Genomic DNA, 24,976 nt, shown 5'->3' with positions numbered 1-24,976 from the left:
ATTAATCCTAATACTCGTCCCCTGCTTGGTTTTGGTTTGTGTCGCAAATGTTCTGCATTGTTGTAAACCTTGGCAAATATAAATGGCAGTGCAATATTTTCTGGGCTTCACTGGCCGGGCTGCAGTCATTATCTATCCCCCAACTGCTCTGTGAAAGCAGTAATGGGCTGTCTTCTTGAGCGTTGGGGATCAATTGGAGTTACTCGTCAATCCATGTCAGAGTGACAGTTAAAGAGTCAATCCTGTTGGTATGAGTCTGGAGTCACAAGGCCTATTTCCTAAAGGGCATTTTTGAATCACTTGGGCTTTGACAACAATCTTTGTATTACCAATATTGTAAATAGTTCTCGCATTACAGTTGTTGTCCCTCTCTCCTTTAAATCTGGCATAATCTCTCCTCACAAAAGCAACCTTTGACCCCTTGCAAACCTTCAATCTTCAACCTCCTTTTCCTCCTCTTGAACATGTTGCCAGTTCACAAATCTATTCCCATCCTTCCCAGAACTCCAAGAAGCCCTCCAATCAGGTTTCCAGGCCTTTTGCGGTGCCAACTCAGCCCATCAAAGTCACCATATTACATCCGATGTTACTGTGTCAAAGGTAAGCATCCCTTCCTCATCCTTAGTTACCGGTCTCCAGCTTTTGACGCATTTGACTATACCATTCTCCTTCAAAGCCTCTCCAGTTTCATCCAACTGGGTGGGGCTGCTCTCACATTTCCATTTCATCTATCTCCTCATAGCAAGAGAATCACATGCAATGGCTTCTCTTACAGCTTCCACGGGCATCATTCTCCGACCCCCCAGAGGGTCGGAGAATGACCGTTGGCCGCCGTGAATCCCGCCCCTGCCGGTTGCCGAAGTCTCCGAAGGGAGAAAAGTCGGCGGGGCGTTAATGGCGCCGCTGCCGTCGGAGAATGGCACAGGTCTGCGCAAGGCAGCTGATTTTCAGCCTGCCGATATTCTCCCTTCCGGATGGGCCGAAGTCCCGTCGACGTGATGACCGTTCACGTCGACGTAAATTAAACCTCCTTTTCATCGGCGTGACCCTGTGCTCCAGGTTCACGCCGACCAGCGTGGAGGTGAGTGACGGCCTGGGGGGTTGGCTCTGGGCAGGCGATGGCGTGGCCGCAGTCTGAATGTGTGAGGAGAGGTGTGTCTCGGGTTGTGTGTGTGTGTGCGGCGGGGGGGCGGGGGGTGGTTAGAGTGGGCTGGGCTCCGGGGGAGTGCCGGGAGGGGGATGGGGGGTCCGTGCCGGGGAGGAGGTTGGGGTCCGTGCCGGGGAGGGGGATGAGGGGGTCCGTGCCGGGGAGGAGGTTGGGGTCCGTGCCGGGGAGGAGGTTGGGGAGGTCCGTGCCGGGGAGGAGGTTGGGGGGGGGGGGGGGGGGTCCGTGCCGGGGAGGAGGTTGGGGTCCGTGCCGGGGAGGAGCTTGGGGAGGTCCGTGCCGGGGAGGAGGTTGGGGGGTCAGTGCCGGGGAGGAGGTTGGGGGGGTCCGTGCTGGGGAGGAGGTTGGGGTCCGTGCCGGGGAGGGGGATGGGGGTCCGTGCCGGGGAGGGGGATGGGGGGGTCCGTGCCGGGGAGGAGGTTGGGGTCCGTGCCGGGGAGGAGGTTGGGGGGGGGTCCGTGCCTGGGAGGAAGTTGGGGGGGTCCGTGCCGGGGAGGAGGTTGGGGTCCGTGCCGGGGAGGGGGATGGGGGGTCCGTGCCAGGGAGGAGGTTGGGGGTGTCCGTGCCGGGGAGGAGGTTGGGGTCCGTGCCGGGGAGGGGGATGGGGGGTCCGAGCCGGGGAGGAGGTTGGGGGGTCCGTGCTGGGGAGGAGGTTGGGGTCCGTGCCGGGGAGGAGGTTGGGGGGGTCCGTGCCGGGGAGGAGGTTGGGGTCCGTGCCGGGGAGGGGGATGCGAGGGCAAGTGAGTTGGTCCACCTGGCCAGGTGCCAGCCTCCAACAGTTGGACCCATGCGGTCCATGCCACCTGGCTGGGGGGAGGAGGGGATATGGGCACTGATGACATGTCGTTGTTCCCCTCCCCCCCACCAGGCCGTCATGTTTTCCGATCATCCAGCGATGTTGGCCGCCGTGGCGGGAGCCGCTAATGTCTATGTTGCCCTGGATGAGGAGGAGGAGGAGGAGGAGGAGGAGGAGGAGCGTGCCAGAGAGGCGGCCCAGGCTGGAGGGACACCTGACCGACAGGACGAGGAGGGGGAGGACGATGTCGCGGCCCCACGGCAACGGAGGCACCCGAGGGCGCCCCGTGTGTACCGGCCCCGGCAGTCATACCAGGACCTCACAGACCGGGAATGCAGGAGGAGACTCCGGATGAGGCGGGAAACCGTGGCACACATCTGCCACCTGCTGGCACACCTGTCACTGCGTGCACTGGCGGGGGACACCCTCTCCCCGTGTCCGTCAAGGTTACGGTGGCCCTGAACGTTTATGCAACGGGGTCATTCCAGGCACCGAGTGGGGACCTGTCCGGCATATCGCAGACATCGGTGCATCTGTGCATCCGGGCAGTGACAGATGCCCTATATGCCATGGCGCACCGCTACATCCGCTTCCCTGTGGACCGGGCCAGCCAAGATACCCGGGCCGTGGGCTTCTCTGCCGTTGCCGGGTTCCCCATGGTCCAGGGCGCGATTGATGGGATGCACGTCGCCGTGCGGCCACCTGCAGATAACAGGGCCGTGTTCACCAATAGGAAGGGGACCTATTCGATGAACATACAGGTGGTCTGCGACCACCGCATGACGATCCTGCACGTCTGCGCCCGTTACCCAGGCAGTGTACACGACTCATACGTGTTGTCGCGGTCATCCATCCCCGGCATGTACGAGGGACGCCATCCCCAGCTGAGGGGCTGGTTGCTAGGCGACAGGGGCTACCCATTGCGATCGTGGCTGATGACGCCTATACGGAGGCCACGCAATGAGGCGGAGAACCGCTACAATGATGCCCATGTAGTGACAAGGGGAGTGATAGAGAGGTGCTTTGGCGTGCTGAAGATGCGTTTCAGGTGCCTGGACCTCTCTGGGGGCGCCCTCCAGTATCGGTCAGATAGGGTCGGCCGCATCATTGTGGTGTGCTGCGTCCTGCACAACATAGCCCAGCAGAGGGGCGATGTGCCGCAGGCAGAGGAGGGCGGAGTGGAGGAGCAGCAGGAAGAGGCGCAGTCCTCCCCAGATGAGGGGGATGTGGGTAATGGTCAGGGCAGACGGGGTAGACACAGGCGGGTGGCTGTCCACCGTTACCGGCTGGCCCAGCGGGCACGGGACAGACTGATAGCCACCCGCTTCACTGACTAGATGGGCGTGGGAATCGGGTAGTATGGCCACAGACCGCGCACCATGGCAACAGCCGACCACCCACACCCCCCACCCATCCACCCACCCAGCACCCTCACCCCCCTCCCCAACCCCACCCACCCCACCCGCATGCACACCCCCCCCCACCCCCCCATTGCCGATCCACCTGCGGCACAACGGGCTGGGCTCACACAGTTGCGGGTGGACGCGTGTCTATTGCAGGCCATGGAGGATGATGTAAACCCGCCCTGCGGTGAGCTCCTGGCTCCACATCGTTGGACTATGTCTGACCCATGGCCACAGTACCACCATCCACCCGGACCATCCCTGCATGCGGCTGTGACACTGCAGCGCACGGTCCCGTCCTCTGCCCGGGGGGATGTTGATGGCGGCCCAGGGGGAACGGGGCAGACTCACCTGGGGCTGAGGTAACACCACCCCTCACACACACACTTGCGCTCAATGTACATGACACCCCCGCACGCTTTGGACAGAGCACAAAGGCAGCTTCTGTAGGTGTGACATTGACTTTAATAACCAAACGAGTTCATGCACGTGCCCTAGCCCCTAAAACTCATCTGTGCCCTGCACCCGTGCCAACTTACTCAGTGTCTAATTGTTTGGCCTTACGGGCCCTTTGACTACGTCTACATGGTTCCCCAGACGGTACAGCAGAACTGGAGGTGGACTCCTGTGATTCCTGCCCTCTGACACTGGATCCCTTTGGCGGCCGTTTCCTGGGGCGTCCTGGCCTAGATGGGCCAGGCTGCGGCCCGGGCGACTGGGATGGCGAGCTGCCAGCCTGTCCTGCCCGTTGCCCACCCGATGCACCTGGGACGGAAGGGGGGGGAGTCCGAGGTGTTGCGGTGTTCCGGGACCTCCTCTACAGGGGGAGCCGGGACAGACCACACCACCTCCTCCTCTCTCGGGGTGCCCGATGGCCCCCAGGCCTCCAAATGGGTGGGGGGTGCGAACGGACTGGCCATCCGACGCCCCCCCGACATCTGGCGCTGCCAGTCCTGGAGGCCCGTGCTGGTATCGACAGGGGTCTGCAGGTTTGCAGCCATGGAGCCCAGGGGGTTGGCAAACCCTGTCTGTGACAGTGCGACGCCGGCTCGCACATGGCCACTGGCGCCGATGCCCTCAGCGATGGCCTGCAGAGACTGGGCCATGGCCTGCAGAGACTGGGCCATGGCCTGCTGAGACTGGGCCATGGCCTGCTGAGACTGGGCTATGGCCTGCTGAGACTGGGCTATGGTGTTGAGCGCCTCTGCCATCTGGCGCTGGCACTGGCTCATGGCCTCCTGTGAGAGGGCAGCCATGTCCTGGGCCACAGACGCCGCCTGCACGGAAAGCCCCAGGCCTCGCAAACCGTTCCCCATGTCTGACACCGTCGCACCCATTGCCTCCACCGCGGACGCCACCCGTGCGGTGTCGGCCTGGGTGGCACGCATGACCGGCACCACTCCCAGCTCCTGGACGCGGGTGGATTCCTCCACCTGCGACTGCAGCCGCCGCAAGCCGGCCGTCACCCTCTTCGCTCGTCTCCGGGTCGGTGGTTGCATCAGATCTATGTGTGGGTGCAGTAACTCCAGGAACCCGGGATCCATCTGGGCGCAGATGTTCGCTTGGGCTGGGCTGCCCTCCGACCGCCCGGCCCCTCTGCTGCTCCTACCTCCACCTGCTGTACCGGGACGGCTGTGTTGTGCGCACCAGTGAGTGTAGCAGACGCCTCATCACTAAAGTGCCCAACCGTGGTGAGTGTTTCTGCGATGGTGGAGGGTGTTGGTGACAGCAGTGGCGTTGTGTCGTGCTCTTCGTCCCACTCTGAGTCCATGGCACTTTGGGGTGGGGGTTCGTCTCCACCCATCCACTCTGAGTCACTGTCCGGTATTTCGTCTTCCTGGGTAGTTCTGTCCTGGGTAGGGGTGTCCTGGGTAGTGCTGTCCCGGGTAGTGGTGTCCTGGGTAGTGGTGTCCTGGGTAGTGGTGTCCTGGCTCGGATGTGACGGGGGCCTGTGGCTGCCCCCCTCGTCGCTGGGTGGTCGCTCCCGCACGTGACGGGGGTGTCGTCTCCCTGTTGCTCCAGGTCTCTCCGTCTCCCATGGTGTGCGAGGGGCATCCTGCGGGCGTCGCATGCTGGAGGGTCCGGGTCTCTCTGTCTCCCGTGGCCTCCGAGGGGCATCCTGCGGGCGTCGCATGCTGGAGGGTCCGGGTCTCTCTGAATCCTGTGGCCTCCGAGAGGCATCCTGCGGGCGTCGCATGCTGGAGGGTCCGGGTCTCTCTGTCTCCCGTGGCCTCCGAGGGGCATCCTGCGGGCGTCGTATGCTGGAAGGTCCGGGTCTCTCTGTCTCCCATGGCCTCCGAGGGGCATCCTGCGGGCGGTCTGCATCTGCGGGGATGGGTGCCTGGACGTTTGGTCCTGCGATACACAATGAAGCATGCATGGTTAGACATCAGGCAGTGATCAGGTGATATGGGGGAGGGGGATATAGGGGAGGGGGGGATATGGGGGATATTGTGGAGGGGGGATATGGGGGAGGGGGGTATGGGGGAGGGGGGATATTGGGGAGGGGGGATATGGGGGATATGGGGAGGGGGGATATGGGGGAGGGGGGATGTGGGGGAGGGGGGATATGGGGGAGGGGGGATATGGGGAGGGGGGATATGGGGGAAAGGGGGATATCGGGGAGGGGGGATATGGGGAGGGGGGATATGGGGGAGGGGGGATATGGGGAGGAGGGATATGGGGAGGAGGGATATGGGGAGGAGGGATATGGGGAGGGGGGATATGGGGGAGGGGGGATATGGGGGAGGGGGATATGGGGGAGGGGGGATATGGGGGAGGGGGATATGGGAGAGGGGGATATGGGGAGGGGGATATGGGGGATATGGGGGAGGGGGGATATGGGGGATATGAGGGAGGGAGGATATTGGGGAGGGGGATATGGGGGATATGGGGGAGGGGGTATATGGGGAGGGGGGATATGGGGAGGGGGGATATGGTGGAGGGGGATATTGGGGAGGGGGGATATGGGGGATCTGGTGGAGGGGGGATATGGGGAGGGGGGATATGGGGGATATGGGTGAGGGGGGATATGGGGAGGGGGGATATGGGGGATATGGGGAGGGGGATATGGGGGAGGGGGGATATTGGGGAGGGGGGATATGTGGGAGGGGGGATATGGGGGGGGACATGGGGAGGGGGGATATGGGGGAGGGGGGATATTGGGGAGGGGGGATATGGGGGATATGGGGGAGGGGGATATGGGAAGGGGGATATGGGGAGGGGGGATATGGGGGAGGGGGGATATTGGAGAGGGGGGATATGGGGGAGGGTGGGGATATGGGGGAGGGGGGATATGGGGAAGGGGGATATGGGGGGGTATATGGGGAGGGGGGATATGGGGCGGGGGGGATATGGGGAGGGGGATATGGGGGTGGGGGGATATGGGGGATATGGGGGAGGGGGGATATGGGGGAGGGGGATATGGGGGAGGGGGATATGGGGGAGGCTCACCCTGCCTGCTCTGACGAAGTCGTTCACCTTCTTGTGGCACTGGGTGCCTGTCCGTGGTGTCAGGGCCACAGCGGTGACGGCCTCTGCCACTTCCCTCGACAGACGCCGGCTGTGGCGTGGGGCAACTCTGCGGCCGTGTCCGGGATACAGGGCATCCCTCCTCTGCTCCACTGCGTCCAGGAGCACCTCCACTCGAACCTCGGGGCTGAGCGGCGGCCAGCCATCCAGTCGGGTGTTCCGGTCGGGTGTTCCGGTCGGGTGGGGAGGAGCAGCGCGGCCTTATGAGCCGTCACGCCGTGCGGCGCGTATGACGCTGCACGGCGTGAACCACGTGCGCAAGCGTGGATCCCGTTACGTCGCTGCTAGCCCATTTCGGGCCGGAGACTTTCGACCCATTTTTCCGATGTGACCCCCCAAGTCGGATTTGCGCCGCTGTTTTCGCCGATTGGCGGACTTTCCGCCGATAACGGAGAATTTCGCCCCACATCTTTACCTCTCGTGTCCCCCAAGGATCTATCCTTGTCCCCCCTCATCTACATGCTGTCATCTCGTGAAATTACCTGAATGCACAGTGTCCTTTCTCACATGTACACTGACCACATCCAGCTTTATCTCACCATCATCGCTCTTGACTCCCCTATTGTTGCTAAATTCTGAGACTGATTATCCAACCTCCAGTACGAACTGAGCAGAAATGTTTTTCAATTAAACTTTGAAAAGGCTGAAGCCATTATTATTGTTTCACATTCCAAACTCCCTTCCGTAGCTACTGACTCCGCCCCTCTCTTTAGCATAAGTCTAATATTAAGCTAGTCTATTTGCAATCTTGGTGTCACATTTGATCTTGAGATGAGATCCGATCTCATAATCACATCATCAATAAGACCCCGCTATTTCCACCTCCATAAGATTGTCTGACTTTACCCCTAACTCAGCTCATCTGACACTGTAACCCTCATTCATGCCATCGATACCCTCTGGACTCAACTATTCCAATGCATGCTCTCTTGGTCGTCCTTATTTTACCCTCTGTTAATATTAGGTGGTCCAAAACCCTGCTGCTTGTGTCTGAACTCAACCCTGTGCTTACTGTCTTAAATTTGACTTCTGGCCAGGTAATGTCTTTAAACTTCTCGGGCGGGATTCTCCGACCCCCCGCAGGGTCGGAGAATCCCTGGGGGTGGCGTGAATCCCGCCCTGCCACTCCGACGCCGGCTGCCGTATTCTCCGGCGCTGGTTTTCGGGTGGGGGCAAGGTTTACACCACGCTGGTCGGGGCCATTGGTAGCGGCCCCCTGGCAATTCTCCGGGCCCTGATGGGCCGAGCGGCCGTCAGTTCCTGACCAGTCCGCCGGCTGAAATGGACATGGTCCCACACAGCGGGACCTGGCTGGTAGGCCGTCTAGTGGAGTCCTTGGGGGGGGCGCGGGAGGATCCTGAATTGGTGTGAAGTTTCTGAGCTTCCATTGAGCAGAGGTGCAAAGCAGCAGCCAATTAGGGTCTGATGGGCCCACCGATCTGCGGGCGGGCCTGTACCATGGGGGCACTCCTTCCTTCTGCACCGGCCTCTGTAGGGCTCCGCCATGGCCGGCGGGGACAAGAACCCCCCCTGCGCATGCGCAGCAACAAGTTGGCTGGTCTGAGCATGCGTGGAACCATGCCGGCGGTTCTGCGCATGCGCCAGAACATGCCGGCCCTTCGGCGCCGGTTGGCGCGGCGCCAACCCCTCCGGCGCAGCGCCAACCCTTCGGGTGCCGGCCTAGCCTCTGGAAGTGCGGAGGATTCCGCAACTTCCGGGTGGCCCGACGCTGGAGTGGTTCGCGCCGATCTTGGTGCCGCCGTCGGGCCATCCCGTCGATTGCGGGAGAATCCCGCCCCTCATCATGGTTTTCAGATTCTTCCATGACCTTCCCCTTTTCTATCTCAGTGAGGGGAGACAACCCTCAACCCACTGAAATATCTGGGCTCCTCTAATTCTGGCCTTGTGCGTGTTCCCAATTATAATTGCTCCACCATTGATGGCTATGCTTTCAGTTGTTTAGGTTCCTTGCTCTGGATTTCCTTACCTATACCTCTCCACCTCACTCTTTCCTCCTTTAATACATGTTTCATACACTGGTGGCATGGTGTATCTTATCTGGAGAGTCTGTAGTCTGACTTGGGTCCTTATTTCAAACCATTTATTTACAATATATACATGATGAGCTACTAAGTAGCCATATCTCTCCTGAGTGCTGCCTGCTCTATCTGCTACTCAGACAATCAGAGCCTTGGTAGCTCTAAATTTGGCAATACAGAACCGCGGGCTCTGATTGGTGGACTCCCCTTTAGAGCAGGAAACTAGTTTGCCAGATGTTAAGAGGTGGTGGAGACTTACAGAAATTCAGGCACGGATCTCCTGAATTGGTGTGAAGTTTCTGAGCTTCCATTAAGCAGAGGTGCAAAGCAGCAGCCAATTAGGTCTGATGGGCACCCTGAGGCAAAAGTGAGTTTGCTGACCTAACATTGGGGAGCAGCCACATGACTCCAGACCAGGGCTGTGAGCAAACAACCAAAAAAATAAACAGTGGCTACCAGGCCAGATAGCCAGCAGCAGATGCAGTCATTGATGCTTGATGCCCAGCCTAACGCGCAAGAGCTGAGAGGTGAGAAGAGTAGTAGTTGGGAGGTGTGAAGAAGGCCAGACCAGCACAAGTGCTGTGTCCCGGGAAATTGGGGAGCAGCATCCAGCGGAGGCTGGGCGACTCAACCAGAGTCACAAGCCAGCCAGGCAGAGCTGAAAGTGAGAGGGCTGGGTGGCGTGAGAGGGAGAACAGGCCAGTTAGCCAGCAGCAACTGCCAGGCAACAGGCGAGGAGCAAACGCAGTCATCAAGGATCGAGGCCCAGCTTCCCGAGCGAGAGCCGTTGCGACGCACCCTCGCCAACGGGTTTCCCGGTTATGTGGGATAGCTTCAATGGGAAATGCCATTGACAAGTGGCGGGAAGAATCCCGCCACGAGCAAATGCCGTGCCGCTGAGAAGCACACAGCTGTGCAACCGGAGAATCCTGATCTTAGTTCCCAAGGGTTTATTTCTGTTATTTTCCTTTCTTCAGCTGGTAACTTGTAATTTCAGAATTGTCCTTCACAGTGAGATTATTACTGGAGCTCTTTCCTCTCCCATAAGCTAGGCAAATCTTCCAGTCTCATTTTAACTCCTCATGAATTTGGTCCTTTCAATCCAAGCACACATTTCCACCCGTATGCTAGCATCATGAACTATCTCTCTCTCACTGACCCGGATCCTGGTAGATTACCCTGTCTTTGATATACAGTGATATTTCACAAAAGTCTGTAACTTGATATCACAATGGCTTCCTCCTTAATCTTCCCATCTCCAAAGCTGATCACCATGGCAGACTGATTCATATGGGCTTTGTGTCCAGGTAGTGATCCTGATTGGCTATATTTGAGAGCCCAATTCTCTTTCACTGTGGAACTAAATGCACAATTTAAAGCATAAATGTTTACATCTTCAACACTTGGCTGGGAAATTTGAGCCTCTCAGTATATTCCCCGTTAGCACAGAAGCTGCTACCATTATCTCCAAGCAACTTTCTTCCCAGTAAAATAATCTTTGCTTTTAATCTCTAACAATCAAATCGCCCAAGGTTGATATCAGGCAGGTCACATGACCCCCTTCATTTTATCTTAAAGACAATTGCAAAACATAACTACCTTATAAACCTCATAATTGTATCAAAGTACTGGAGACACTTCACAAACAGAAAAAGCTACATGTGAAGCTTCAAAATCTTTTTCCTGTGCTGATGTTTTTCATTGTCATCGGAAGTTGAGCTGTTCTTGATACCGAGTTCTGGTTTATATGTTAATGACTCTTGTCCTGATGCTCCAAATATTTTGTAGATGACTGATCTGGCGAATGCAGGGTTTTAGATATATTAGATTATAAACATTTGGCAATTTAAGAGTTAAAAGCCTGGGTTGGAGTGCGTTTGATTGAATGTAGTCATGTTTTTCAAATAATTTATTTTACAAGATCAGAAAGCTTTTAGGAGCCAGAGGTGAAATTAACCAGCGTAAAAGCCTGGGCCAATGCACTGTTGTTGGACTAGGGGAGCAGTCCCTGGGGAGTTGAAGTGTTTTCAGCTTGGGGAGATGATGTCATTGCTGGGTGGAGCTAAGGCACTCAGACATTTTTGAGAAAGAGTTTCAGTTGACTTCTGATCTGGCCAACAGTTAGACCACAAGTAAGATATTTTGCTCTCACGCTAGGATAGTTAAAAATAAGATTAACAGTACTTAAAACCATGCAGACTTGTCTGAGGACAAGAGGAAAGCTGAAACAAACCAGTTCAAACAACTTTTTGAAGACATCCAGCCAGGAGTCTGCAGGGGTTCTAACAGGAGCCAAATCTGTTCTGACAAGGAAGTATTACTCTCTGTCATTGGAATGTAGGATGGGTTGAGAGCTGTATGCTTTTTTCCTTCTTGTTGTTGAATTAGTATTGTTTGAGGGGTAATTGTAAGCTATTTTCGGGTGTCAAGTTAAAGATTTTAATACTGCGTTAATAATCAAGTTTTGCTTTACAATACCAAATCCCCAGTTTTTTTGTGCAATCACTTCCTTGTGCAGCATTACGTTCTATACAGGAAACACAAAGTTTATATGTCCCTAAATAACGATGGAGCATCTTCTGTGAGGGTCACTGAAAACACAGGTGTTGGTTAATTGTTGCAATTAAGAGAAGTATCCTTTCCTTCGTCTTACAAAATAAAATTAAATATTGGGGTTTCTGTCCAGTATCCTTGGCACTGTTGGGGGTCTGGTCTGGGATCTTGATACTAATTGCACAGCATATGCTTGTTGTTGCAAAGACTTCACTCTGATGTGTTATAGGTCAGAGTAAATAATTCATACCAGGGCGTCGCCAGACTAGTTGCTGTCACCAAAGTTGGTGCCCCAATGCTTAATGTCCCGATATTTCTTTCTGTGGTTAAATTGTTTAGGAATGCTAATTATCCAATTTTCAGTTTTTCTGAAATGGTTTGAAGAATAATGATAATAATAATGGCTTATTGTCACAAGTAGACTTCAGTGAAGTTACTGTGAAAAGCCCCTAGTCGCCACATTCCGGCGTCTGTTTGGCGAGGCCGGTACGGGAATTGAACCCGCGCTGCTGCCTTGTTCTGCATTACAAGCCAGCTGTTTAGCCCACTGTGCTAAACCGGCCCCTGTTGCAATATCTTGCTTGTAATATGGGGATTGATCAGCGATCAATGTTGTGTATCTATGATAGCGTGCCCCCGAAGAGGGCAAGATTCCAGAGTGTCGTGTGACCCGATCAGCCAGTAGGGCCAGAGAGTGCGAACCCTGGAAGTGGAGCGTGATTTTCCCAGCCAGTTAGGAATTTGGAATCTTGGAACATGGTAGTCTTTTATCTCACTGTGTGTATAAAGCTATTACTTTAATAACCCATTATTCGTTAATCAATTTGATGGTCGCCATCTGTCAGGATTTTACAGTACCTATCTTTACCGAAGCCTTGCTTTTATTAGTGTCACAAGTAGGCTTACATTAACACTGAGATTACTGTGAAAAACCTTTAGTCTCTTTACTCCAGCACCTGTTCGGTTACACTGAGGGAGAATTCAGAATGTCCAATTCACCGAACAAATACGTCTTTTGAGACTTGTGGGAGGAAACCCGAGCACCCGGCGGAAACCCACGCAGACATGGGGGTGCAGACTGCCAGACAGTGACTCAAGACAAGAATCGAACCGAACCTGGGACCCTGGCACTGGGAAGCAACAGTGCTAACCACTGTGCTGGGCAATAACTTTATACTTCACTGTTTAACTAATTTAATTTGCTTATAATTCATGTGATCTTAAGACCATGTGCACGGCTTATGTTGGTAAGACTGTCATCTGAGTTTGTCTTTGTTATTCTAATGTATACAACATTGCATTCAAGGAACATGGGCTGGGATTCTCCCTTCTGGGGACTAAGTCCCCACACCGGCGGGAAAAATGGCACCAACGACTCCGGTGTCAATGGCCCCCCGAGGTGAGAAATTCTCACCTTTCTAGGGGGCTAGATGGGTGCCGGAGGGGTTGGCGCCGCTCCAGCCGGCACCGAAGGGCCGGTGCGAATTTGCGCATGCACGGAACGGCCGGCGTGATTCTGCGCATGCGCAGTTCGGCCGGCGTATTTCCACGCATGTGCGGGGGGTTCTTTTCTCCTCGCCGACCCCCAGGCAATATGGCGGAACCCTACAGGGCCCGGCGCGGAAGAAATAAGTGCCCCCACGGAACAAGCCCGCCCGCAGATCAGTGGGCCTCGATCGCAGGCCAGGCAGCCGTGGGGACCCCCCCAGGGTCAGATCCCCCCGCGCCCCTCCGAGGACTGCCCCCACATACTCACCTGCCAGGTCCCGTCATGCGTGAGGTGAGTAATTCACGCCGGGGGGACTGGCCAAAAATGGAGAGCCGCTCGGCCCATCGGGGCCCGGAGAATCGCCCGGGGGTCGCTGTCCACGGCCTCCGACCGGCGTGGCAAGAATCCCGCTGCCGCTCGATAAACGGCGCCGGAGAATAGGGCATCTGGCATCAGGGCGGGATTTGCGCTTTGCCCCGGGGATTCTCCGACCCAGCGGGGGGGGGGGGGGGGGGGGGGTCAGAGTATTCCGGCCATGGTGTTTTATTCATTCATGAATTAACAATAAGGCCAAAAACTAGGCTTTAAGTCTTAAATGGATGCAGAGAAAAATATAGTGATGTGAGAAATTGATATAGGAAATGTCAGAGCTTGAGGTCTGCGCAGCTGAAGACAGAATGAGAATTGAAGGTGTCTTTTTGTGATCTTGGAAAGCTGCAGGACTTGAGGGGTTTGGCGTGGGAGTGGGGGGAGCTGTTACAGAGAAGGGAAAGGGCGAAGCCATGAAGGGAATTGAAAGCAACGATGAGACCAAAGCACCGTCAAATGGGAAGCCAATAAATGTCGGTGAGCACAGGGGTTATGGTGAACAAGATTTGGTGTGAATTAAGATACGGGCAGCAGAGTTTTGGATGACTTCAAGCTTATGGAGAAGGTGGGAGGCGGGCCAGGAGAATGTTATAAACCATTTTACGATGTATCAACCCAATGCCACTAGTTTATTATATATTAGGAACATTTCTATGTTACTCAGAATCTCGTTAGCAGGTGCCAGGCAAGCTAGATGAAGTCTATGACCATTTGTTAACTGATTGTTGCCCATCTTTGGTCCTCTTTAAATCTAACTGGCATTCTTCTATTCCTGTCATGCAAAGAGAAGCCGTTTACATAGTGTTTACAGCACATAAATGCCATTTAACCCTACAGGCTTGTTGCAGTGTTTACACTCCACATGGACCTCCTCCCAACTAACTTCATCTCACCCTATCAACATATCCTTCCAAGCGTAATTCCTTTTTTATCTCATACCTTGTCTCATTTTCTATATAGAAAGAATAAGCAGAGAAATACAAGAAAGCTAACTCCAATACTGGCCATCTTGAATCCCCGATTTATCCACCACACGTACCCTCTCCCCACCACTGGGTTCATGCTCTGAATTTCTCATGAAATATCACATAGCTGAGAGAATTGATTACGCCATTCCAGTATTCATGCTAATCTACTACCAGCCGCTGAGCAATGTGTAAGATTGGAAGCGGCTTCCAGCTGTTTTAAAAATCCCATTAGATAGTCAGTCATACTGGGAAGCAAATGGTATAAGCTTTTCGGTATCAGTCATCATTTTAATCTTGAATGGATTTTAAACAAATCATTTTGCAAATTCTTACAAGTAGTGAGGAGTTGAGGAATGTGGGGTGTGAGTCAGTGGTTATCCCTTCTCGCAGGAGCCAGCTACATCTTACTGGTTGGATAACTGTACCTGGTCTTTGACACTCACCCAACTCTCACCTGTCCGTCCACGTGGCTGCTTGTGCACAGCAACGGCCAGACCCCATAGACTGTATCGATTCACAAGCCAAGCCACGCGAGGCTTGCATTCAGCTGGTGTACATGAGTGAGGGCAATTTCTGGGCATGATTCTCAGGCCCTGTTGTGCTCTCGCTCGAGTGAAATGAGGGCGGTGAATAGCGGGAGCCTGAAAATGAGAACCACGCCAGGTGCCAAACAGTTTGCGATGCAGCCAGCCCGCTCCCATAGATGGAATCGTCGGAGCGTGGCGAGAAACCAATTAGCGCAACTTAAGCCCTATTTCCACACAATTAGTGGGAGCCACCTCTTATCCAACGGCCTCCAATGATTCATCGGCCTTCCCAGCAAGTGCTCACACTGGCGCCGATTAGCACTCCTTTTGAAAAACATGAACCTGGCGGAAAGGCTTCTGCGGGGAGCCGGGGAGGTGAATAGCCATCTTTGCACCTCAGGCAAAGAGCCCAGGGCCTGCCAGGCAGGGGCACCCTCCCCATGGGTGGGCCGGAAAGCAAAGTGGGGGGGGGGAACCGGAGGGGGGTGGGAGGCAACCACGTGTGGCACCAGCATGCCAACCCCTGGATCTTGTGTACCCGTTCCGGGTCCAACCTTATCTCCTGCCCAGCTGCCCCACCGATCACCCATAACCCCCATTGACTGCTGAGGCCTCTGCGGCTGAAGACTATTGCTAATAGGGAATTGGCAATCATGGCTAAGTGAGCACTTCACACATTCCAAGTGGATTCCTGTGGGTAGGTGGGCCATGTTGTATGTGGGAGTCATTGCCTAGCATCCTAATCACATCTTGATGGCATGGATACTGTGCTTGAACACTGTAGCAGGCAACACCACACACAGCTGCCAACATCCGAACACCCAGGGGATGGAACAGCTCTGGGGCCATATCCACGGCCGGAGAGTGGGTGAGTGTCAAAGGAGGAGGGCGGGGTGGGAAATACCTGGAGAGATGGGCCATGAGGTCGGAGGTCGGGCTGCATTGCGGAAGAAAGTGATTGAGGCATCATACTGGTTGTGGTGAAGTGTTTTTAAATGTGTAACAGGTGCCCAATAATGCCCCACTCTCCCGATTGTGCCACTCCACTCTCCCCACCACCCCCTCACCTTTCCCAAACCCCCTACCTGCCCAGCCTGCTCTCTTCCCCCCTCCCCCGGTGCCCTCAGTGATCCTCAATGTGCTTAAACTTCCTTACTCTTAGGCTACATCTAGGTGTGTCCCCAGGATGCACATCTGAGGTGGAGGCAGCCAGCTGTTTGCCACATCCCATGGCCCTAATGTCTTCATCAGGTCTGGTAACCCTGTACTAGAGGTTCAGCAGGAACCTGTGATCCAGCAGGTCTCCAACTGCTGTCTCACCTGGGCGTTCCTGCCTCCACCTGATGTACATCAGCAGCTGTGTGGTGCCCACAGATTGTGCCCCAGAAACCTATCCACTAAAGATTCCCACCGAGGTGCGTGTATCTGTGCTGATGGAGGGCGGGGTTAAAAGCTGTGATGCCTCGATCGCGGCATCCTCCGAGTTCTCCGAGGTATTCACCTGGAAAACAGGAGAGGGGGCCACCCAGGATCAGCCTGTGCCATGGGCTGGAGGACCTGCGGGAGAATGGACATGTCGTCAATAGGAGGGATGGGTCAGTCAGTATGGCAATAACAACTCAGGTGTGACAGGTAAGGGCCTAGTGGATCCTCACCTCTGCGGCATCTGCCAATCTCCACTTTGGTGACTGCTCTGTTCTCCACCAACCCCGTCACCCCCAGGGCCTGTTCCTCGAAGGTGGTGTGGATTTTTATGTCCGGCACGCCTCCGCGGTCTGGGCCCTCTCCCAGCGATTGTGGGAGAGCTTCTCCTGCGGAGACACAGTGGGCATCATTTGCCGCACGCGTGGTTCGCAGCAGTTGGGGGCGAGGTGTGCGAGGGAAGGATTAAGAGGGCGGGGTTAAGGGAGAGTGGGGGGGGGCCACACATAGCCTCGTTTTTTATTGTGGGGAGCTCCACTCGCCGGAACTCCCCATTGTAGTGAGAGATTGGGACAACATTTAAAAATAATGTCCCGATCTCCGAGGCTCCCGAAACAATCACCAGCCTACCTCCCCTCAGCCCGACCTGGCACTCTGGCAGTGTCCATGCCAGCTGTCAGTGCCACCTGGGCACCTTGGCAGTGCAGGCTGGCACCCAGGTGGCACTGCTAGGGCACCCAGGTAGCACCAGCAGTGCCAGGGACCACCCAGAGGTATGCAGCTGGGGGCCTCCCATCCCCTGGGAGACCCCCATGAGTGTCGTTCACTCTGCTCCCCGTTCGTGGGCCCAGTACCAAACAGCACTCGCCCGAGGTGAAGGACTTGAATCCCAAAACCTCAGGTCCATTGGGTATCTGCAAATTCGAGTGAGGCTCACTGCCTTGCTCTGATATGCTGAGTTGCTAAAAAAATGATTCACATTGCAACGTCTCGCGAGATCGGGTTGAATCTCGCGAGGCGCTGCGAGCTGGGTAGATCCCGGGAGCAGGGTCTCCCAACTATCAGTGGCCATGCTGCGCTGCTGCAAGCGGCTTTTCCAGCGCAGTGTGGTCATTGGATTCCGCCCATAGTGGGCCAAACAAGCCAGAGAACTTTCAGTCTATGCTGATCAGCACATAAGGAATGTTTATAAACCCCTGAAGATAGGGTCCTCCCTCAATGCTGGGGTTTCTTGCTGCTGACAAAGAATCTTTCCTGACAGACAGGACAGTTATTAAAGAGTGCTGTGTTCAGCAAATTAGGTTCATAGAATTTACAGTGCAGAAGGAGGCCATTCGGCCCATTGAGTCTGCACCGGCTCTTGGAAAGAGCACCCTACCCAAGGTCAATACCTCCACCCTATCCCCACAACCCAGTAACCCCACCCAACACTAAGGGCAATTTTGGACACTTAAGGGCAATTTATCATGGCCAATCCACCTAACCTGCACATCTTTGGACTGTGGGAGGAAACCGGAGCACCCGGAGGAAACCGACGCACACACGGGGAGGATGTGCAGACTCCGCACAGACAGTGACCCAAGCCAGAATCGAACCTGGGACCCTGGAGCTATGAAACAATTGTGCTATCCACAATGCTACCATGCTGCCTAGGTGTGTGCTTAACACCCATCCACCACAAATGGCGCAGCTAAAAGCTCAAATGTGAAAACCTCTGCTTTCTCAGCAACCTCTGTTGTGCAGCTTGCCAAAACCATCAGGCCTCTACCCTCAGGGAAGGCTCCAGGCTCAGACAGGATCTCAGGAGAAATTTACAAATCCGGGGGGATCTCAGCTAGCCATTAAACTCGTACAATTATACCACAGGAATTTGGAATCAACAAACCAATCCTCAGGGGTTCAAGAGTTATTTGCTTTGACAAAAATGTGTGTGGCAACCACAGAGGAATCTTTGCTTGTGATACTTGTTGATATTTTAGCAAATGTCTACTCAAAGAACTGCTAAGACACATGGCAGAATGTGTACTGCCAGAAAGTCAAAGTGAATTCAGGAAAGCCAGAGGCACTTGCTACATGATCTTCACCCTTCCAAAAATACAAGAGAAATGCCTCAAACAACAAAGAGGACGCAAATGTGCCTTTGTTGACCTGACAAATGCATTTGACACAGTAAATAAAAATGCCTTCTGGAAAACCATAGCCAAAACCATTGGGCAGCACGGTAGCACAAGTGGATAGCACTGTGGCTTCACAGCGCCAGGGTCCCAGGTTCCATTCTCCGCTGGGTCACTATCTGTGCGGAGTCTGCACGTTCTCCCCGTGTCTGTGTGGGTTTCCTCCGGGTGCTCCGGTTTCCTCCCACAGTCCAAAGACGTGCAGGTTAGGTGGATTGGCCATGATAAATTGCCCTTAGTGACCAAAAAGGTTAGGAGGGGTTATTGGGTTAGGAGGATAGGGGGGAAGTGAGGGCTTAAGTGGGTCGGTGCAGTTCGATGGGCCGAATGGCCTCCTTCTGCACTGTATGTTCGATGTTCTATGTTCAAACTTGAATGTCCTGCTGAAGCTGCAAATCTGAAATAGCAGTTTCAAAATGGAATGATGGCTGGAGTCACTGACTGTGGCGAATGCACATTAACTCTTTTACAAATACCATGACAACTGATCACATCCCCAAATTACTTACCGACATATTGAAATTTTAATTGAGATGTGTTTTTAAAAAGGACGTGCACGCAAACATTGACTGACACTGTCAAGTAACCATTTGCTGGAATTCCTGTGTGGATTACACTTGAGCAACTAGTTGAGAAAGAATGGAATGTTGTACCTTTTTCAGACAGAGACCCTTCAACGGAAGAGATCCAATGCAAAAGGATGAGATACAGTGTAAAAACTGAATGATAAACTCCTGTAGAGATAGTGGAGGCTGATTACCATCTCAGCAGAAACTGTCTCCTGCGAGTTATATCCAGACTGTAGACATGATGTGAATTGAAAGAAAGCAGTTTCCGGGCAAAATACATGTTTGTGTATTTCCCCTTCCAGGAATACTGGAATCGCCTACCTTAACGGCCGTGACATTTTACCATCTACTCCTGACAGACAAACCAAAGACTGATTCATATCTCTTCTTTAACCTTTATTTTTTGAGTTAATTCTCATTTCTAGTCTGTGTGCCCGTATGTTGTGTTTCTATTATTTTCTTCTCTCATTTTAGTAACTAATAAACTCACTCTTCCTTTAACTCAAGAAAGCCTGGTTAAATTTGCTCATTTTAAAATATAAATATATTTGTGCTCAGAAAATACATTCACTTTGAAGAGAACCTTTTAACTTAACCTTATTGCAATGCACCAAAGGGTTAAATAAAGAAGGGGAGCCAGTTCATCTCTAACTACCTGGAAGCATAATAGTCTGGGGATATTTTGGTCCAGAATCATAAAAAAGTGGAGGATCTGACCAGGGGGCTGGTTGTAACACATAACTAGTGGTATAAAGTAGGATTGTGTCATGGCCTTTGTGCTCATCAATATATTATTTTATGTTATGCCTTCTAGGGCATTTAATGGAAATGCTGATCGAATATATACCCATTTCAGAACAGATCGCAATATCTTGAACCTGAGCTGACTGACATCCCCAACGAAGATGGCAATATGGGAATTGCTGTTTGCCAATAATTGTGCCCTCATGTCACACTGTGATCATGGCCTCCAAAGGATCATGGATTGTTTTTCAAAAGTGGATGATGACTACAGTCTAATCCATCGTTTAAAGAAGACAGAGATCTCCACCAACCACTGTCTCATCTACTGTAACCATCAGAGGCAGACCCCTGAAGTCTGTAAATAACTGCATATATCTCGGTAGCACAATCTCTAGAAATGCTTGCATTGACAGTTGCAAATAGAATTGGCAAATAGAATTGCCAGAACAAGCTCATCATTTGCCCATTTTACACGAGAGGCTGTGGAGGGAACAAAGTATCAAACTTTCAACAAAACTTGCTGCGTATAAAGCTGTGGCAATACCTACCTTCTAATATGCCTGTGAGACATGGACTGCCCGCTCCAATCATATGAAATAGTGAACATGTTCCCCAGGAGATGCATTTGGAACATCACGGAAATCAAATGGAAGAACAAGATGCCCAACACTGAGGTACTTAGTAACGCAGAGATGTCTAGAATGGAAGCACTCACTGTCAGAACCCAACACAGATGGAGAGGGGATGTATTGTACATATGACTGACAATAAAATCTCGAAGGTGGTCCTGTGTTTGCAACTTAGACATAGACACTGCCTGTGAGGTAGGCCAAGATTAAGTTACAAAGATTCTTTGATGGTGAACCCCAGGAAATGTGACATTCCTCCACAGGCTGGCAGGAAAATGCACAATAAATAATTTCTTGGGGAGAAATCTCAAGTAGTTGTATTGTTTCCTCCAAACAGAAAAGAGTAGAAGTAATTAAGGTCAAAAGGCCAGTTAGAAAGACCAGACAGTCCCAGCCAAACCAGACAATTCATCCTAGCCAGCATTGTGGAAATCCAGACAGGCCTACACTCAGGATCCACAGTTAGGTTGGACAGCACAACAGATGACTCTTCACATGCCAGAAGTGGCCATCTTTGATAACTAGGAAAACCGACAGGCAGTGAGGATGCTCTCACGCCAGCTGCACAAATCAGACTTTAAAGTGCTTCTGGCACATGACTTTCAGATTATAACAGAAGGTTTATAGTGTGTTAAAATAAGACTTTATAATGCGTCCTGTTAACTTTCTACTGTAACATTCCTGACTTTGCTCTTTTTATATGAGCAAGCTGTTTACAGGCGCAGCAGTACATGGATTACAATTGCTCTGCTCTTTTTTACTGCTCTGGCACATGTTCCATAAGGGCCTCAGATAAACAGGGGACAGGATTCTCAGTCCAGCGACACCGGAATCGCGAAATGCGATTGGACGGAGAGTAGTGTGTGAGCTGCAAATCGACACTGGCGCTGGGCGCCCAATGGAATGCCATGCTCCAGTGCCACGACAGCGGCATCTAGGCCACAGGCCGGTGTCATCATGCAAATTGTACAGTAAAGGCCATTGGCATATCATTAAAGGGCCGGCCTGGCACTCTCCGGGCCTCCCGCGATGCACCCCCAATTCCAGGCAGAAGTACCGATGGTGAGGTTCACTTGTAGTATTTAAAATCAGGAAACGGGCACCGTGGGTGATGAGGGTGAAGGGGAGGTAAGACATTGTCCCAAAGGCGCAGTCGTGGGCTGACAGTCCCGCCGCTGGCTGGAGGAGTGGTTGCCAGGGCTAGAGGGAGTAGCGGGAGTGTGACTGGGGGATGGTCCTCCAGGGACTGGGGTGTCCAGGAATGGACCGCCATTGCTGCAGCCTTCAAGACAGCCATCCGGCTGCTCACCCCACTGACTGTGCACCGTGGTCCGCAGTTTCACAGAGCTTCACCGGCTGACCAGACCCCGCTACACCTGCCAGTATGGACGGGGGGTGGGTTTTGGAGCCAGGCACCGATGAGGCCAGGTGTGCAGTGCAAAGTAGGGGACATGCAGGGTCTGCAGTACAGTACAGGCCAGGGTAACCGTACAGCCCGCCAGACCTGGTTGGGCACGAGGGTAACAGCCATGCTAACATGTCTGCCCTTTACTCCCTTCAGAGAATGGATTTAGGTTTCCAACCAGGAGTGGGTGGCATCGGCCTGGCCACAGCCCTGTGAATGCCATAGAATCAGCGAGAATCTCAATAGTGCAGAAGGAGGCCATTCGACACATTGAGTGCATTAGCTCTGGAAAGAGCACCTAACTTAAGCACACCTCCAACCTATTCACGTAACCCAGTAACCCCACCTTATCGTTTGAAAACTAGGGGCAATTTAGCATGGCCAATCCACCTAACCCGCACATCTTTGGACTGTGGGAGGAAACCGGAGCACCTAGAGGAAACCCACGCAGACACAGGGAGAAAGTGTAAACTCCACACAGACAGTCACCCGAGGCTGGAATTGAACCCGGGACCCTGGAGCTGTGAGGCAGCAGTGCTAACCACAGTGCCACCGTGCCGCACATGAAGCTGTACAAGAAGGAGCTGCACCACATCAGGCCCAATGTGTACGGGCAACACCTGTCATTCGAGGGCTTACCAGGGTGTGTCGTCAAAAACTCTGGATGGCCAGGGAGACTATACGGCACATCTGCCCCATCATGACTCACCTGGTTGCTGACACCCCCTCATGTAGTTCCCAGTTCTGCGCCTGCACCTCCAACATTAATGAGACTTCCCTTTCCACATGGTTCCCCAATGCCGACCTCCACCGTGGTGTCTGTCTGGCCTCTGACCCCCACCAGCCAGGTCCAACGCCCTCTGCTCTGCGACGGTGAGGGTGAGGGTCTGCAGGTACAGCAGGCCCCCTCCAGTCCTTTCTGTCTCCCAGTGGTTGTGGGCCACCTTCTCCTTGGGGGACAGATAATGAACAGTCTGAGACACTCGGACGGGGCCAGCACAGGGAGTCTGCGGGTGGTGCCGTGTGTGTGCAGGGCACCCTGCCATGGCAGGCGGCATGCGTGTTGGCATGTGGTGCAGCATAGGGTGCGCGTGGACTGATGGCGGGTGCGGTTCGAACGTCCTCTGGAAGAGGGAGGGACTATGGGTGTGTGGGACAGAGGGTTGGTGCCAGGAGCACGGTGGTGGAGTTCACACACCCTCGCAGGCCTGCGGGTTTCTCACCCTGGTCCAGCACTACCTGCCGGTCTGCCTGGCGGGGGTTGCATGGGTGGCAGTGGGGAGGAGGTTGACGCGGGTGGTGGGTTTGGGACAGGGGTTAGTGCCAGGTGCATGGTGATGGTGACTCACCTTGGCCGCCCAGAGGAGAACGCGCAGCGTTTTTCTGCAGTGCTGGCTTGTCCAGGCGGTGGGACCCACGGCGCTCATGGCCTCTGCCACCTACACCCAAACTACCGCAGGTGGCAGCTCCCTTCCCACCCCGAGGTACAGGGTGTCCTTCCTCCCCTCCATGGCATCCCTTAGAATCTCCAGTTTGATATCAGCGAACCTCGGTGTCGTTCTTGGGGGTGGCATCTTCTTGGTTGGAATGAGTGTGGGGTGCAGTGCTTGTATGGGCTGCAGTTTGTCAGGCTCTGCAGTGCAAATCCCAACTCCAGCGAATCATACACCAGCGTTCATTGGAATTGCACTCATTCCAAATGGTGACTGCGCTAGCCCATTAGGATGTCCTGAATTGCTTTGGGACCGGCGCCGCTTTTGGGGCTGTAGAACTCACGTGATTCAGCCCCGACATCAGCGAAGAATACCCGTCTCTGAAACGGGAAATCCAGCCCAGGAGCTTCATTCACTTTCTATGGTATTTATATATTTTTCTGCTACCACCTTCTGCCACTTCAGGACAAACAAGATACTTTCATCATCAGGAATCAATGTCGCCTGATTCTCCATGATATCCCTTTTTCTCAGTTAAAAGATACACCCTGACTTAGAATATTGTGCCAAGATGCTTCATTGTTGTAACTCACAGAATGTCCACTGCCAAAGCTGCCTTACAGTGTACAAATAGTTAACATTCCAGCACATACAGAAAAACACTTGGGACTATGAATGATTAAACTGACAATTACAATTCAATATTAAAAAGGGAGCCTTTACTCATTGGAAGTTGAAATTACTGGTCCGAAAAAGACCCACGGTCCATTTTGCTCACATTCCACCATCCTGGTGATTGCATGAAGCAAATGATGGTTCATTGGCTGATCATGCCATATGCTCTCTATCAATTAGTCCACAACAGACTCAGAAATTACATAAGGAATACCCGGGGGGGGGTCTAAATTCAGCCTTTTCCTTCCGAACATGTTGGACATACGACAGGGGCGAAATTCTCCGGAAACGGCGCGATGTCTGCCGACTGGTGCCCAAAACGGCGCAAATCAGTCGGGCATTGCGCCGCCCCAAAGGTGCGGAATGCTCCGCATCTTTGGGGGCCGCTGACGGCATTCCCGCGCATGCGCAGTGTAGGGAGTCTCTTCCGCCTCCGCCATGGTGGAGACCGTGGCGAAGGCGGAAGGAAAAGAGTGCCCCCACGGCACAGGCCCGCCCGCGGATCGGTGGGCCCCGATCACGGGCCAGGCCACCGTGGGGGCACCCCCCGGGCCAGATCGCCCCGCGCCCCCCCCCCCCCCCGGGACCCCGGAGCCCGCCCGCGCCGCCTTGTCCCGCCAGTAAGGTAGGTGGTTTAATCTACGCCGGCAGGACAGGCATTTTAGCGGCGGGACTTCGGCCCATCCGGGCTGGAGAATCGCGGGGTGTGGCCCGCCAACCGGCGCGCCGCGATTCCCACCCCCGCCGAATATCCGGTGGTGGAGAATTCGGCAACCGGCGGAGGCGGGATTCACGCCAGCCCCCGGCGATTCTCCGACCCGGCGGGTGGTCGGAGAATCACGCCCCTGGTCATCATTCAAATTATTCACATGCGACATCCCAAAATGCAACATTTCTTGAAATTAATATCTAATTTGCATTTATCACACTTGTGAATAGCTAAATTGTAAACTTGTTATTCTACTTGGGTTTCCTTGCTTTATCCATTTAAAGTTGCTGAAAAACGTTTGCATTAGCAAGTGTTTCTCTTAAAATGTGAAGCTCTGTTAATTTTTGAATTAATTAATGGGATGTGGGCATCGTTG

This window comes from Scyliorhinus torazame, chromosome 14 (genome assembly GCF_047496885.1).
Source record: "Scyliorhinus torazame isolate Kashiwa2021f chromosome 14, sScyTor2.1, whole genome shotgun sequence".
NCBI classification, from domain to species: domain Eukaryota; kingdom Metazoa; phylum Chordata; class Chondrichthyes; order Carcharhiniformes; family Scyliorhinidae; genus Scyliorhinus; species Scyliorhinus torazame.
This window is presented reverse-complemented; position numbering follows the sequence as displayed.